Here is a 15,217-nt window from a genome sequence, read left to right as displayed (position 1 = left end):
TTCCGGGATAGGTCCCGGCGCGTCACAGGCACCGCCCTCTCGGGCTACCATTGGTTACAATGTTCCTGAGGCCCCGCCCAGTCACGTGAAGCGCGCCCTGGCAACCCCACGTGCTGCGGATTAGTGCATTTCCGGCGTGGAGAGCACTTTCTGGAGTCCGGTTGCTGAGGGTGAACTCAATGGTGAGGAAACTTGCTACCTCAAACTTTCGGGTTTCGTTGCACTCTGGTCCCAGCTGAAGCTAAAACGAGAACCAAACCACGCCCTTGGTGGCCCTTGCCTTCAGGTGCCTGGTGGTTGTCACGTGACTGTGGTCAGGACGCCCGAGGCAAGCGAATTCAATGGGTGTCTTGCGTGGTTATGGAGGGAACTTTGGGGTCGAACTTCTGGCCCAGGTTGGTGGTCGAAACCACACTTGTTCCTCGAGGAAGAGCCCAAATGCAGTATTTTATTACCGGCTCAGCCCCACCGACTCACGGCACCCCAGACGTCCATGAGATTCTGGCAGTAACTGCCACTGGGTGTCTGAGCAGGGTCAGCAGTGCCCTCAGGGGTGGGAACTGCTGAGACATCCCGGAACCAAACAGCAGCGTGAAATGACCCAGTCCATTCCTCACACTAGGCTTGTTGTGGAGTTGGAGGTGAATGGGTGTCCGACTCCTACTGCATAATCCCGTCCAGAAACTGAGACCAGTCCAATTCTGACAAACTTGGCTCTTCTTTCCTCTTGGCACTGGCATTCCTTTTGAGTTTGAGGTATGTTCATAATCCATTAGAGCAGTTGGTTGTCTTCATAATCGACCAGGAGCCAATAGAGACTAGACTAGGATTAAGGACCAAAGTTCTTAAAAGAAATGTGCTCCTTTATGGTCCATTTCACAGTGCACTACATTCTACTTTGGAGAGGTGACCTACACTTCCCCAGTTTATGTGTTCCTGTAATTTTGTATTGCTGTCTCATGAATAGTTAGTCCCCTTTCTCACATTACTATGTGGCTCTACCGTTTGCACAGATATTTCACACATGTGGAATTTAACCTTTATAATAAGCAAGAGAACTCCCATAAACTGAATTCAGCCTGTAGCTAATATTTGAAAGAGTCCAATTAGAACCCTGTTTCATGAGTCCACTTTGCTTTTCCTTATACCACCTAATTTTCCCTAATGTTATTAGAATGATTGCTAGCATTTATGTGAGTGGTAGGGCATTAAATGTTTTATGTGCATTATTCCTTTAATCTTAACTGTTACTCTTTTTTTAACCTCAAGTTTATTAAGTTATAATTTATACAAAGTAAAATTTACCCTTTTTAGTTCTGTGAGTTTTAAAAAACATAGGCAGTTATGTAACTACCACAATAATCAAAGAATATTTGCCTCATTCCAAAAGTTTCCTCCTGCCTCTTTGTGGTCATCCCCTCCCCCCACACCCAACCCCTGGCAGCCATTAACAACTACTGTTTTATCTACATTTTTAATTGTGAGAAAAAAGCAGAGAAGAATAATTTGCCCCAAATTAAACAGCTGGCAAATCAGAGAGCCAAGATTGAACTCTAGGCAGTTTGGCTCCACAATCACTGCTTTAACTACCATCATTACTGCATTTGCATAAGATTTAGATTTGGAATCAAATGATCTGGCTTCATTCATTCAACAAATACAGTCAATTCTAGTGAAGTTGCTGGAAGACTGAATCAGCAAATACTGAACCATTGCTCCTAAGGGAAATGCAGAGTTAGGTTCCTTTGAGCCTCTGGTCACAACATTTTTGTCAACTGACCAATTTATAATTTAATGTGTGTTTTAGTTTAAGAACACCTTATTTAATATATATTGATTCATTAACATTTAACTCACAGCCAACAGCACTATAATTATGCCTGAGGGGAGCTGATCTAACACATGTATTTTCTCTGTAAGGCACATCACAGTCTTCTTGTGCTTAGAAACACAGCATTTTAGCGCTATGCTTCAGGGCCATTTTAAATAGCCATGTCACCAACAGAAGTCACAAAAATGTGAGAAGTGGCACTAATAGACTGAAAAGAAACACTTGTTTAATTTGACAGCTATAATAAGAAGGCAGAACATCACCTCGTTTGACCTCAGCTAGGAAAATATGCATTGGATGGCTTCTATCTTTTGCTGTTCTGTGCTTGTCCATAAATGACTCTGAAAGCAGTGCTAGTTCTGATTACAAGTAAATTGAATGCATAGGAAATTCACAAATATGAGGTCTGTGAATAATGGGGAGTCACTGTTTTTATTTTAGTACCCTCAGCCCTGAAATTACCATGTTGATCAAGACAGCCCCTTGTTCATTAGGTGCTTGCAGTCTATTACAGGATACAATTTACCAATTTTAACACATAAAATAAATACTGCTAAAGAAAAAAGCTACAGGTTATTGAAAAAAGGGTCTCCTCCTCATCTAGTCTAGGTGTTGTCCAATTGAAATATAATGTAAGCCACACATAATTTTGAGTTTTGTTGTAGCCATAATAAAAATGTTAAAAAAGAGATAAAAATAAATTTCAATAATATATTTTATTTAACCCAATATATCCAAAATATCTCCTATATAACCAATATAAAATTATTAATAAGATAATTTTATAATTTTTTAAACTGAGCCTTCAATGTCCTGTGTAGAGCACATCTCAATTCAGACTATTCATATTTTAAGTGCTCGGAAGGTATTTATGACTGGTGGCTATCACATTGGACATCACAGGTCTAAAAGATTTCAAGACTGCTTCTCTAGGAGTGAACATATTAATCTGACATGAGAAAAATGAGTAGAAGTTGGCAATGAGGAGGGTTTTGGAAAGAGCATTTTAGGCAAAGGGATTGGGGGTATAAAGACTTATAGATGAGGAAATTGTGGCATCATGGTTAATATCTTAATGGTGAAAAACTGTAAGCTGTTCCTCTAAAATCAGGAACAAGACAAGGATACCCACTCTCACAACCTTTATTTAACATAGTATTGGAAGTCCTAACCAGAGAATTAGGTAAGAAAAGTAATAAATGGCATCCATATTGGAAAAGAAGCAAAATTATCTCTATTTACAGATGATATTATATTGCATATAGGAAACCCTAAGGTCTCTACCAAAAAACTGTTAGAATAAATGAATTCAGTAAAGTTGTAGGACACAAAATTAATATAGAAAAATAGTTGTGTTTCTGTACCCTAACAATGAACTATCAGAGAAATTAAGAAAATGATCCATTTCTAATTGCATCACAATAATAAAATATTTAGCAATAAATTTAACCAAAGTGGTGAAAGACCTATACACTGATAAGTATAAGATGTTGATGAAATTGAGGAAAACACAAATAAATGGAAATATTTCTGTGTTCATGGAGTAGAAGAATGAGTATTATTAAAATGCCATCCTACCCAAAGCAATGTACAAATTCAATGCAAATCCTATCAAAATTCCAACGGCATTTTTCACATAAAGAGAAACTCCTTCAATTTGCATGGAATCATAAAAGACCCCAAGTAGCTAAAGTAATCTTGACAAGAACAAAGCTGGAGGCATCACACTTTTTGACTTCAAACTCTATCACAAAGCTATAGTAATCAAAACTCTATGGTATTGGCATAAAAACAGATACATAGATCAATGGACTAGAGAAGGTGCCAGCATAAACCCATGTCTATATGGCCAATTAATTTATAACAAAGGCATGAATATACAATGGGTAAAGGATAATCTTTTCAACAATTGGTATTGGAAAAACTGGGTAGCCACATGCAAAACAATGAAACTGAACCCCTATCTTATACCACACAGAACATTAACTCAAAATGGATTAGAGATTTGAACGTAAGACCCCAAACTGTTTCTATTTGCAACACACAGATGGACCTCGAGGGCATTATTCTAAGTTTTGTAAGCCAAATGGAGAAAGACAAATACTGCATTTACATTCTATTATGAGTGGAATCAAAAACTCATAGAAACAGAGTAGAATATTATTGCGAGGGGATGGGGGGTGGGGAAATAGGAAGAAGTTGGTAAAAGGGTACAAACTTTCACCTATAAGATAAATAAGGTCTAAGGATCCAATGTACAACATGGTGATTACAGTTGATAACACTGTATTGTATGAGAGTAGAACTTAAATGTTCTCACCAAAAGAAAAAAAAAAACCCCAAAAACTAAGTATGAAAAATGATGGGTGTGTTAATTAATTAGAGGAAGGAATCATTTCAGAATGATGTATGTGTATATCATCTTATGATGTACAATTTAATTTTCTTACAATTTATTTGTCAATTATACCTCAGTAAAGTTGAAAAAAAGATAAACTATCTAATAATGTCCTACATTGGTTACATGTTGAAATGATATTTTGGATATGTTAGATTAAATATATGTCATCAATTTCAAAAGAATTAGATGGGGGCAAATAGGAACAAATAACAAAGAGATTTAATTTAACCATATCAATAATTACATTAATATAAATGGATTAAACATTCCAATTAAAAGGCAGAGATTATCAGACTGGAGAACCCAGCTATATGCCGTCTATCAGATACACTTTAAAAATAAAGATACATATAGGTTGAAAATAAAGGGATTTAAAAAAGATGCCAAACAGTAAGCATTAAAAAGTTGGAGTGGCTTTACTGATACCAGATAATGTAGACCTCAAGACAAGAGTATTACATAATAGGAAAAGAGACATTGCATAATAATAAAAGGATCAAATCATTAGGAAAATCTAATTTAAGTGTGTATATTAGTCATATGCCTGAAGCAAAAACTGAAAGAACTAAATATATAGCCTAGTCTACAATCATAGTTGGGTATTTTAAAATACTTCTCTCAGAAATATATGAAAGAATAGACACGGCATCATTAAGAATGTATAACTGAACATCATAATCCAGCTTGATCTAATGGACATCTTTTTTAGAGTGCTGAACCTCAAACTGGTAGAATACATTAAACTCAAGTACACATTGATCATCATCCAAAATATGCTTGATCAATTTTCCAAAACCATTGGCTGACTTTAGTGGAATTAAATTGGAAATCAATAAAATATATTTAAAAACTGAAAATGTTTAGAAATTAAGATATTTGAATGTAACCTGTCGATTAAAGTAGAAAAAACAAGGAAAATGAGAAAAATATTTTAAATTGAATAACAAAAATACAATATATTAAAATTTGTGGGCTATAGTTAAAATACCTTTAGAGAAAAAAGTGATAGCTTTACGTGTTTATTTTAGAAAAGGAGAAAATTTTTAAATCAATGGCATAGATTTCCACCTATGCTAGTGAAAGAAAGGCAAAGTAAATCTATAGCAGAGGTCTGCAAACTTTTCCAGTTAAAGGCCAGACAATAAATACTTCATGCTTTGTAGGCCATACACTGTCTATTGGAGCTACTCAACTTAAAGCGTAGACAAAATATAAATGTATGAGCATGGCTTTATTTCAATAAAATTTTACTTACAAAAACAAAAAGTGGGCTAGATTTGTCCTGTGAGATGTAGTTTGCAAACCCATGATCTAGAGTAAGTAGAAGGAAGGAAAACAAAAATATAAGCATGAGATCCATGAGGTATTTAAAAAAAGAGGAAATAGCCAATGATGAATGTTTGTTATTGAAAACATTAGTTAAATTGATAAAATCCTAGCTAGACTGGTAAATTAAAAAAAAAAAAAAGGAAAGAATATGCACATGACCAACATCAGGAATGACAGAAGGGATATCATCATAGATCCTATACATAATAAAAAGATAGTAGTATTATAACCAACTTATGGCAATATTTTTAACAACTTAGATGAAATGGACGAATCCTTGAAAAATGCAATATATATCTAAATGGACACAAGGTAAAATGGAAGATCAAAATAGCCCTATTTTTATTTTTTTTAATTAAATTCATTATCATAAACCTTTTCATAAAGAAATATCCAGATATCTTCTACTGCGTTCTATCAAAATTTTCAGGAAGAAACAATGCCAATTTCACATAAACTCTTCTAGAAAATGAGAAGTGAACATTCCCCAACTCATTTTTGAGGCCAGCATAAATCTGTTTCCAACTCCTGACAATTACAAGAAAATTACAATCCAATATTCTTCATGAAGATAGATGCTGTAATCCTTAACAAAATATTAGCAAGTTGAATCCACCATATATAAAAAAGGGTAATACATTATGATGAAGAGGTCAAGAGGGATTCACCTCAGGAATGCAAGGGTTTGTTCAATATTTAAAAATTAACCAATGTAGTAGTAAATGGATCTTTATGACCTTGAATTAGGCACTGGTTTCTTTAGATTTGACACCAAAAGTACAAGTGATTAAAAAGATGAATTGGACTTCATCAAAGTTAAAAAATATTTGTACTTCAAAGAACACCATCGAGAAAGTGAAAAGAAAACCCATGAAATGGGAGAAAATATTTGCAGATTATATGTCTGATAACAGATTTGTATCCAGAATATAATAAAGAACTCTTCAACTTAACAAACAGATGAACGACCCAATTTTTTAAATTGGCAAAGGATTTGAATAGACATTTATCCAAAGAAGATACAGAAATGGCAGTTAAGCACATAAAAAGATTATCAACATCATTAGTTACCAGCAAAATGCACTATACACCCACATGATGGCTGAAATGAAAAACACAGACAATAATAACTGTTGATAGGATGTGGATAAATTAGAACCTTCATACATTGCTAGTGAAGACTGTAAAATAGTGCGGCCACGTTGGAAAACAGCTTGGCAGTTTATCAAAATGTTAAAAACAGAGTCAGCATTTGAGCAATTCCACACCTAGTCATATAATATTCCATTATATCCTATATAATGGAAAATATTCCACAATAAAAAGGAATGAAGTACTTATTAATAGTACAATGTGGATGAGCCTTGCAAAACTATGCTACATGAAAAGAGTCAGTCACAAAAGGCTGCATATTGAATAATCCCGTTTATATGAAGTGTCTAAGCAAGTCCATAGAAACAGACAGTAGATATTGGTTGCCAGGACCTGGATGGAGAGGAGAATAAATTACTGCCAGTGGGTACATTTTGGGGTGATGAAAATGTACCAAAATTAGTGTGATGGTTGCATAACTCTGAATATACTAAAAAAAAAATCACTGAATTGTATACTTCACAAGGGGAATTTTATGATATATGAATTATGCCTCAAAGCTGTTATTTAAAAAAGTAAGCATCAGTATTCATCAACTCAGCATAAATAATTTTGACATGCCATAGTAAAGGTTCTTTCACAAACCTATTCCTTTATATCCTTATATGAAAAGCTCCATTTGTTATCATAACTTTCCTAAATATTAATTAAAAAGAAAAAAATCAATGTAATTCACCACATTAACAGAAAAGTGTTGAAAAACTATATGATCATCTCAATAGATACAGAAATAGCATCTGAGGCAAAATTCTATACCCATTCCTGAGAAATTTCAGCAAACTAGGAATACAAAAGAACTTCTTTAACACAATAAAAGACATCCGTGAATGGGATTTCATCAAGATAAAAAGCTTTTGCACAGCAAAAGAAACAGTCCACAAAACCAAGACAACCAACAGAATGGGAGAAAATATTTGCAAATGACATATCAGATAAAGGGCTAGTATCCAAAATCTATAAAGAACTTATCAAACTCAACACCCAAAGAACAAATAATCCAATCAAGAAATGGGCAGAAGACATTAACAGACTTTTTTCCAAAGAAGACATCCAAATGGCCAACAGACACATGAAAAAGTGGTCAACATCACTCGGCATCAGGGAAATCCAAATCAAAACCTCAATGAGATACCACCTCAGACCAGTCAGAATGGCTAAAATTAACAAGTCAGGAAACGACAGATGTTGGCGGGGATGCAGAGAAAGGGGAACCCTCCTACACTGTTGGTGGGAATGCAAGCTGGTGCAGCCACTCTGGAAAACAGTATGGAGGTGCCTCAAACAGTTGAAAATAGAGCTACCATACGATCCAGCAATTGCACTCCGGGGTATTTACCCCAAAGATACAAATGTAGGGATCCGAAGGGGTACGTGCACCCCAGTGTTTATAGCAGCAATGTCCACAATAGCCAAACTGTGGAAAGAGCCAAGATGTCCATCAACAGATGAATGGATAAAGAAGAGGTGGTATATATACACAATGGACTATTATGCAGCCATCAAAAGGAATGAGATCTTGCCATTTGCAACGACGTGGATGGAACTGGAGGGTGTTATGCTGAGTGAAATAAGTCAATCAGAGAAAGACATGTATCATATGACCTCACTGATATGAGGAATTCTTAATCTCAGGAAACAAACTGAGTGTTGCTGGAGTGGTAGGGGGTGGGAGGGATGGGGTGGCTGGGTAATAGACATTGGGTAGGGTATGTGCTATGGGTGAGCGCTGTGAATTGTGCAAGACTGTTGAATCACAGATCTGTACTTCTGAAACAAATAATGCAACATATGTTAAGAAAAAAGAAAAAGAAGATAGCAGGAGGGGAAGAATGAAGGGGAGTAAGTCAGAGGGGGAGATGAACCATGAGAGATGATGAAAAACAAACTGAGGGTTCTAGAGAGGAGGAGGGTGGGGGTTGGGTTAGCCTGGTGATGGGTATTAAAGAGGGTACATTCTGCGTGGAGCACTGGGTGTTATGCACAAACAATGAATCATGGAACACTACATCAAAAACTAATGATGTATGGTGATTAACATAACAATAAAAAAATTTTTTAAAAATTAGATTTTTGACATACATTAAAAAAAAAAAGACATCCATGAAAAAAACCAACAACTAACATAATACTCAGCAGTGAAATACTGAATATGTTCCCTCTATATTTCTTTTCTATTGTGGCCATAACAAAATTAACACAAATTAAGTGCCCTAAAATAACACCCACTTAAAAATTCAGTTCTGTACATCAGCAGTCCATGAACAGTGTGGCTCTGTTTTCTGCCCTGGATTTTAGCAGGCCAAATTGAAAGTACCAGCAGGGCTGTGTTTTTTTCTGGAGGCCCTCAGGATGAATCCGCTTCCAAGATCATTCAGGTGGTTGGCAGAATTCAGTTCCACACAGCTGTAGTACTGGGGTCCCTGTTTTCTTGCTGGCTGTCACTTGGAGATTGTTCTCAGCTTGTAGAAGCCACTTGTGTTCCTTGGCTCATGGCCCACTTCTTCCATCTTCAAAATCAGCAGTGGCAAGTCAAATTCTTCTAGTGCTTTGAATCTCTCTGACTTTCCTTTGCTACTTCTTCAGCATCTCTCTGACTTTTCTGCCTTTCTCTTCTACTTTTAAGGGCTCATGTAATTACATTGGGCCTAATAGGATAATATTCCTAATTTAAGGTTAGCTGATAAGTAACCTTCAGAGTCTTCAGAGTCTACACAGCAGTACCTGGATTAGTATTTGATTGAATAATGGGAGAATGGGAGTTTGGGGGGACATTTTTAGAATTCTGTCTACTATATCCTCTAAGGACAGGAACAAGGGAAGGATGTTCACTGTAACCACTTTTTTTCAGTGTTGTATTAGAGATCCTACCCAGTGCAACAAGGTAAGAAAAAGAAATAAAATGTATACAGATCAGAAGTTACTTTATTCATAATGTCATGATCAACTCTGTTGAAAATCCCAAGGAATCCATTAAACAGGGACTAGAATTAACAAGTGTGTTTATTAGAATTAATAAATGAGGATATAGGGCCAATAGGAAAGTTACTTGTGTTTCTATGTTAGCAACAAACAACGGAAAATTAAATATTTTAAAAGAGAGAACCTTTATAATACTAAATAAATACTTACAAATAAAATATGCATAAGGCCTAGATACTGAAAACTACAAAATATTCAAAGTATTCTGAGGATAAACTAAAGAAGACCTAAACAATTGGAGAAATATACCATGTTCATGGATCATGAGGCATATTATTACAATGTCAGTGCTTCCTAAATTGATCCATAGATTAAATACTATCTTAATAAAAATCCCAGTAGATTTTTGTATAGAAAGTGATAAGATCATTCTAAAACTTACTTGGAGATTCTAAGGACATAATAACAAAAATAATTTATAAAAATAAGAAAATGTTGAAGAAATTCAAGGTTTATTATTAAGCTATAGTAATTTAAAAAAAAAACCTCAAATAGCAAAAGACAGCCATTTTTTAAAATGGGCAAGAGACTTGAATAGACATTTCCCCTAGGACAATATAGAAATCCAAAAAGCACATGAAAAGATGCTCAACATAATTAGTAGGGAAATGAAAATCAAAACCACAATGAGATACTACTTCACACCCACTAGAATGGCCATAACTTAAAAAAGAAACAAGTATTGATGAGAATGTGGAGAAATTAGAACACAGTACATGCTGGTGAGAATGTAAAATGGTGCAGCCACTGTGCAAAGTGGTTTAATGATTTCTCAAAAAGTTAAATACAGAATTATCATACAAACCAGCAATTCCACTCCTAGGTATATACTCAAAAGAATTGAATGCAGATACTCAAACAAATGTTTGTACACAAATTTCATAGCAGCACTATTCAGAATAGGCAAAAGGTGGAAACAACCCAAAAGTCTTATTAACAGATGAATAGATAAACAAATGTGGTACATACATACATTGAAGTGTTACTCAACCATGAAAAGGAATAAAGTACTGGTACATGCTACAGTGTGAGTGAATCTCAAAATTATGCTATGGGAAAGAAGCCAGACACATATTCTGTAATTACATTTATATGAGATATCCAGATTAAGTAAAACCATAGAGATAGAAATCAGAATAATGTTTGCCAGGGCTGGAAAGAAGAATGAATGGGGAAAGAACTGCTTAATGGGTACAGGGTTGTCTTTTGGGGTGATGAAAATGTTATAAATTAATAGAGGCAGTTGTTGCATACATTGTGAAATGTACTAAATACCACAGATTTGTACACTTTAAAATGATAGATTTTGTTACATGAATTTTACATCAGCGAAAAAAAGTGAAACTCGGTATCTACCTCATATGCTACACAAAAATGAATTGAAAATAGATTGTGGACATAAACATAAAATACAATTTATAGAAGAAAATATAGGATAATATCTATGTACCCTGGGAGTAGGCAAAGAATTTTTAGAAGACATAGAAAGCAATAGCCATAAAAGAAAAAAATCATATGTTAAACTTCATCAAATATAAAATTTCTTATCAAAATGAATAGTCAAGTTACAGAGTGGAAGAAAATAAGAAAATAAAAGGTAGCTAAGATACTTTCAACAGGTGAATGGATAAATCAACTGTGGTATTTTCATACAATGGAATATTACCTCCTGGCAAAACCCCCCACAAAACCATCAACCATTTAAAAGACATGGATAAACCTTAGATGCATATTGCTAGGTGAAAGAATCCAGTCTGAAAATGATTCCAATTACATGACCTTCTGGAATAGGCAAAACTATACAACCAGCAAAAGATCAGTTGTTGCCAGGGCTTTTGGGGAAGGAAGGAGAGTTCAATAGTTGAAGACAGGCAACATTTTTAGGGCTCTGAAACTATTCTGTATGATACTGTAATGGTGGATACATGACATTATGCATTTGTTAAAACCCATACAGCTTCACAGCACTAGAATGAAACATAATGTATGCATTAAAAAAAATCATTTAGGAGATTGGGGGGATCCAGGAAGAAATGCAGATGTGACAAGAGAATGTAACTATTACAATGTATAAAACCACCTTCTTGCTCTGTTAGCAAGAAAATAAATATCACAAGTCTATAGGGATATAAGTAAATGATTGAATAGGGAAGTGAGTGAAGGAAAAGAGAGAAATATCCCTTACAGAAGAATTCTAAATGATTTATGTAGATGCTCTGCCCTAAAGGAGCTTAATTCTCCACTCTGCATAAATGATTACCTTCCAAAGAGTACAGTGTGTAAAGGGGGAAAAAAGAGTGACTTTACAGGGGAGAAATCCGACAATACTATCTCAGCCAGGTGATCAAGGTCAATATCAGCAGTGATAAACCATATTAATAATATGTACCTTGATATGGTATGAAGAAAACAGCACTTTACCGCTGTGGTCTTCATCTCCAAACCCATATATCTAGTCTAATCATGAGAAAACATCAGACAAATTCCTTTAGAGGGACATCCTACAAAATACTTGACCAGTACACCTCAAAACTGTAAAGATCATCAAAATAAAAGAAATCTAAGAAACTCACAGCACTCACAGCCAAGAGGAGCCCAGGGAGACATGACAAGTAAATGCAGTGTAGTAGCCTGAATAGGATTCTGGAACAGCAATCTATGTTAGGTAAAAACAAAAAGAAAAACAAAACAAAATGAAAACCTAAGGAAATCTGAGTAAACTATGGATTTTAGTTATTAATAATATAACAATACCAGTGTGTTTATTGTAACAAATGTACAATACTAATGTAAGATGTTAGTAGTAGGGGAAACTGGGTGAAGGAGTATATGGAAACTCTCTGTACCATATTCTCAGTTTTTCTGTAAATCAAAAACTTTTGTAAAAACAAAGTCTATTAAAAGTATACGGCAAATGACAAAGGAATCCTACTAAATAATAAATACAAACAATAAAAAGTGGGCAAATAACTTGAATAGCTACTTCACAAAAGAAAATATGAGTGCCCAGTAAGTGCATGAGTACTTATCACTAGTTATCAGGGAAATGCAAAAGTAAAACTACAATGAAAAACCACTACTGACACACTAGAATAACTAAAATTTAAAAGACTTAAAAGACCAAATGTTGGTCAGGGTGTGTGACTCCCATATATTACTTGTGGGGTTATAAAATGGTACAACCACTTTGGGAAATGTTTGACAGTTTCTCATAATAGAGAACAATTCCAAGTCTATATATTTACCCCTCAAAATGAAATCATATGTCTACAAAAAGGCTCGTACAGAAAATGTATAGCACCTTCATTCATAATAGCTAAAAAGTGGAAATAATCCAAAAGTCCATCATTGTTTATTGGATAAACAAACTGTTGTATTCATAAAATTGAATACTACTAAGTAATAACATAGAACAAACTATTGATAACCACAACAATATGGATGAGTGAAAGAAGCCAGAACATTCTGCTAAATGGAAGAAGCCAGACACAAAATATTCATGCTGTAATGTACTTTATATGATGTTCCAGAATAGGCAAAACAAATCTATGGTGGAAAAAAATCAGAAAAATTACTTAATCTGGGAGAGGAGTGGTATATAGCCTAGGAAGGGGCATAAGAGCACTTTTCTGGTGATGAAAGTGTTCTATATCTAGACAAATGTGGATTACCTGGGTATATGCATTTATCAAAAGTCATCATGTTGTGGAGACGTGTATTTCAATATGTAAATTTACCTAAATAAAAAACTCTTAAGGAACAACTGGATTTTGAGTTGGTAATTTTAATTAATTGAACAATTATTTTTAAAACTCTTGAATAGTTTTTGTGCTTAAAAAACTATCAACAAGGACATTATAAAAAAATTCAAGATCAGGTAATTTTGTCAAGGGATTTTTGTCAAGAAAGGAAGGAGAGAAATATAATAGAGCCAGATATGGAGTCAAGGCAAAGTTTTTTATTTTACCTATTTATATTTAAACTTTTTATTTTGAATGAATTTTAAACTTATAGAAGTGTTATGAAGATAGAATAGTTTCCATACACCCTTAACCTAATCTTTATGTTTTATATAATCATTGTACATATATCTGAGAAATTCATATTAGTACAGTATTGTTATGAAAGTAGAAATTTTCTTGATTTTCTTTTTGTTCCAAGATCCAATTTTGGATACCATACCATTCTATTTTATTAGTCTCCTCCAATATGAGACAGTTTCTCAGTATTTTCTTATTTTTCATGACTTAGATAATTTTGAAGAGTACTGCTCAAGGTATTCTGTAGAATGTTCCTCAATATGAGTTTATATAATATCTTTTGTTCTGTGTTTTCTTAGATCCTGTATTCATCTGTTTGGCATCTGTAGATCACAGGGCCAGACTAACAGCCAGAGTTCTTTGCATCTCCCCTTTGATCTAGCATTCACAGGTACATGAAAATCATACTATAAACCCTCCAACCTATTCTGGTCTGTACTCTCAACTACCACCTTTATCTAACTCTCACATACCAAGCCAATATTTCCTCCACTTTAAATCACCCAGGGCCAGGTACCAGACCACTCCTATGGCTCAGAGCCAGTTGAAGTTACTTGAAGTAGCCAGTCCTAAGCTGTTTCTTCTGTCCTATCTTGCCTGTTCCATGGAAAATACAATAGTTTTAGGCCATGCTACCACCTTGCTCCTACTTCTGCCTCCTGACCAAGTGTGGTGCTTCCTTTTGTGGTCCTGCTTGGCATGGGATATCCATTTCTCTTGGGAATTGTAAGTAATAAATTCTTTCAATGGTATTAGCCTCTTCAAGTCATCACTTATTCACCTCCATAAATTAAAATCCCATGGGTACATTTTAATACATTTTGTCATTATGAGACTCGGTTATGAGTTAGAGGGAAGAATGCTATAGAAGCAAAGTGTTCTTATCATTTTAGGAGCACATGATACCAACATGACTTATTATTGGTTATGTTAACCTTGAATATTTGGTTAAAGTAATGCTTGTCAGGTTTCTCTGCCATAAAGTTAATATTTTTCTCTTTCTGTATTCTATTCAATAGAAGCAAATCACTAAATCTAGCATGTGAGAAGTGGAATTAAGTTCCACGTCTTGATGGGAGAAATATCAAAGGATTTTTGGACATATGTTAAAAAGCACCACAATTCTTGATAAACGTGGGGGTAGATATTTCAAGGTTATGCACATATTCTGTTTCTCCTTAAAATTTTGCCATAGAATTATAGCATTAATCTGTGGATCTTGCCTGCAGCAATTATTCTTGGTGAATTGGAGAATTGTTGGTATTTTAATGGTGAATTTCTGTTTCCCTCATCTTTCTTCGTTTATTATTTGAAATTCTTCTCTAAAGATTTGTCCCGTCTTAGGCGCCTGGGTGGCTCAGTCGTTAAGTGTCTTCCTTCGGCTCAGGTCATGATCCCAGGGTCCTGGGATCGAGTCCCACATAGGGCTCCTTGCTCAGCGGGGAGTCCGGTTCTCCCTCTCCCTCTGCCCCTGCTTGTGTCCCC

General features: G+C 35.0%; 1 long non-coding RNA gene across 1 annotated transcript; it reads left to right on the top strand.

Moving 5' to 3' along the window:
- The first annotated feature begins 141 nt into the window (after positions 1-141).
- LOC141373586 (uncharacterized) lies at positions 142-14,254 on the top strand. The gene is made up of 3 exons (XR_012379742.1): positions 142-182; positions 623-756; positions 14,032-14,254. It is a non-coding gene; the product is annotated as an uncharacterized lncRNA (long non-coding RNA).
- The last annotated feature ends 963 nt before the right edge of the window (positions 14,255-15,217 follow it).

Source organism: Callorhinus ursinus, unplaced genomic scaffold, assembly GCF_003265705.2.
Source record: "Callorhinus ursinus isolate GAN/ISIS: 27379988/994484 unplaced genomic scaffold, GSC_fseal_2.0 scaffold1, whole genome shotgun sequence".
In the NCBI taxonomy this organism is placed as follows: Eukaryota; Metazoa; Chordata; class Mammalia; order Carnivora; family Otariidae; genus Callorhinus; species Callorhinus ursinus.
This window is presented reverse-complemented; position numbering and strand designations above follow the sequence as displayed.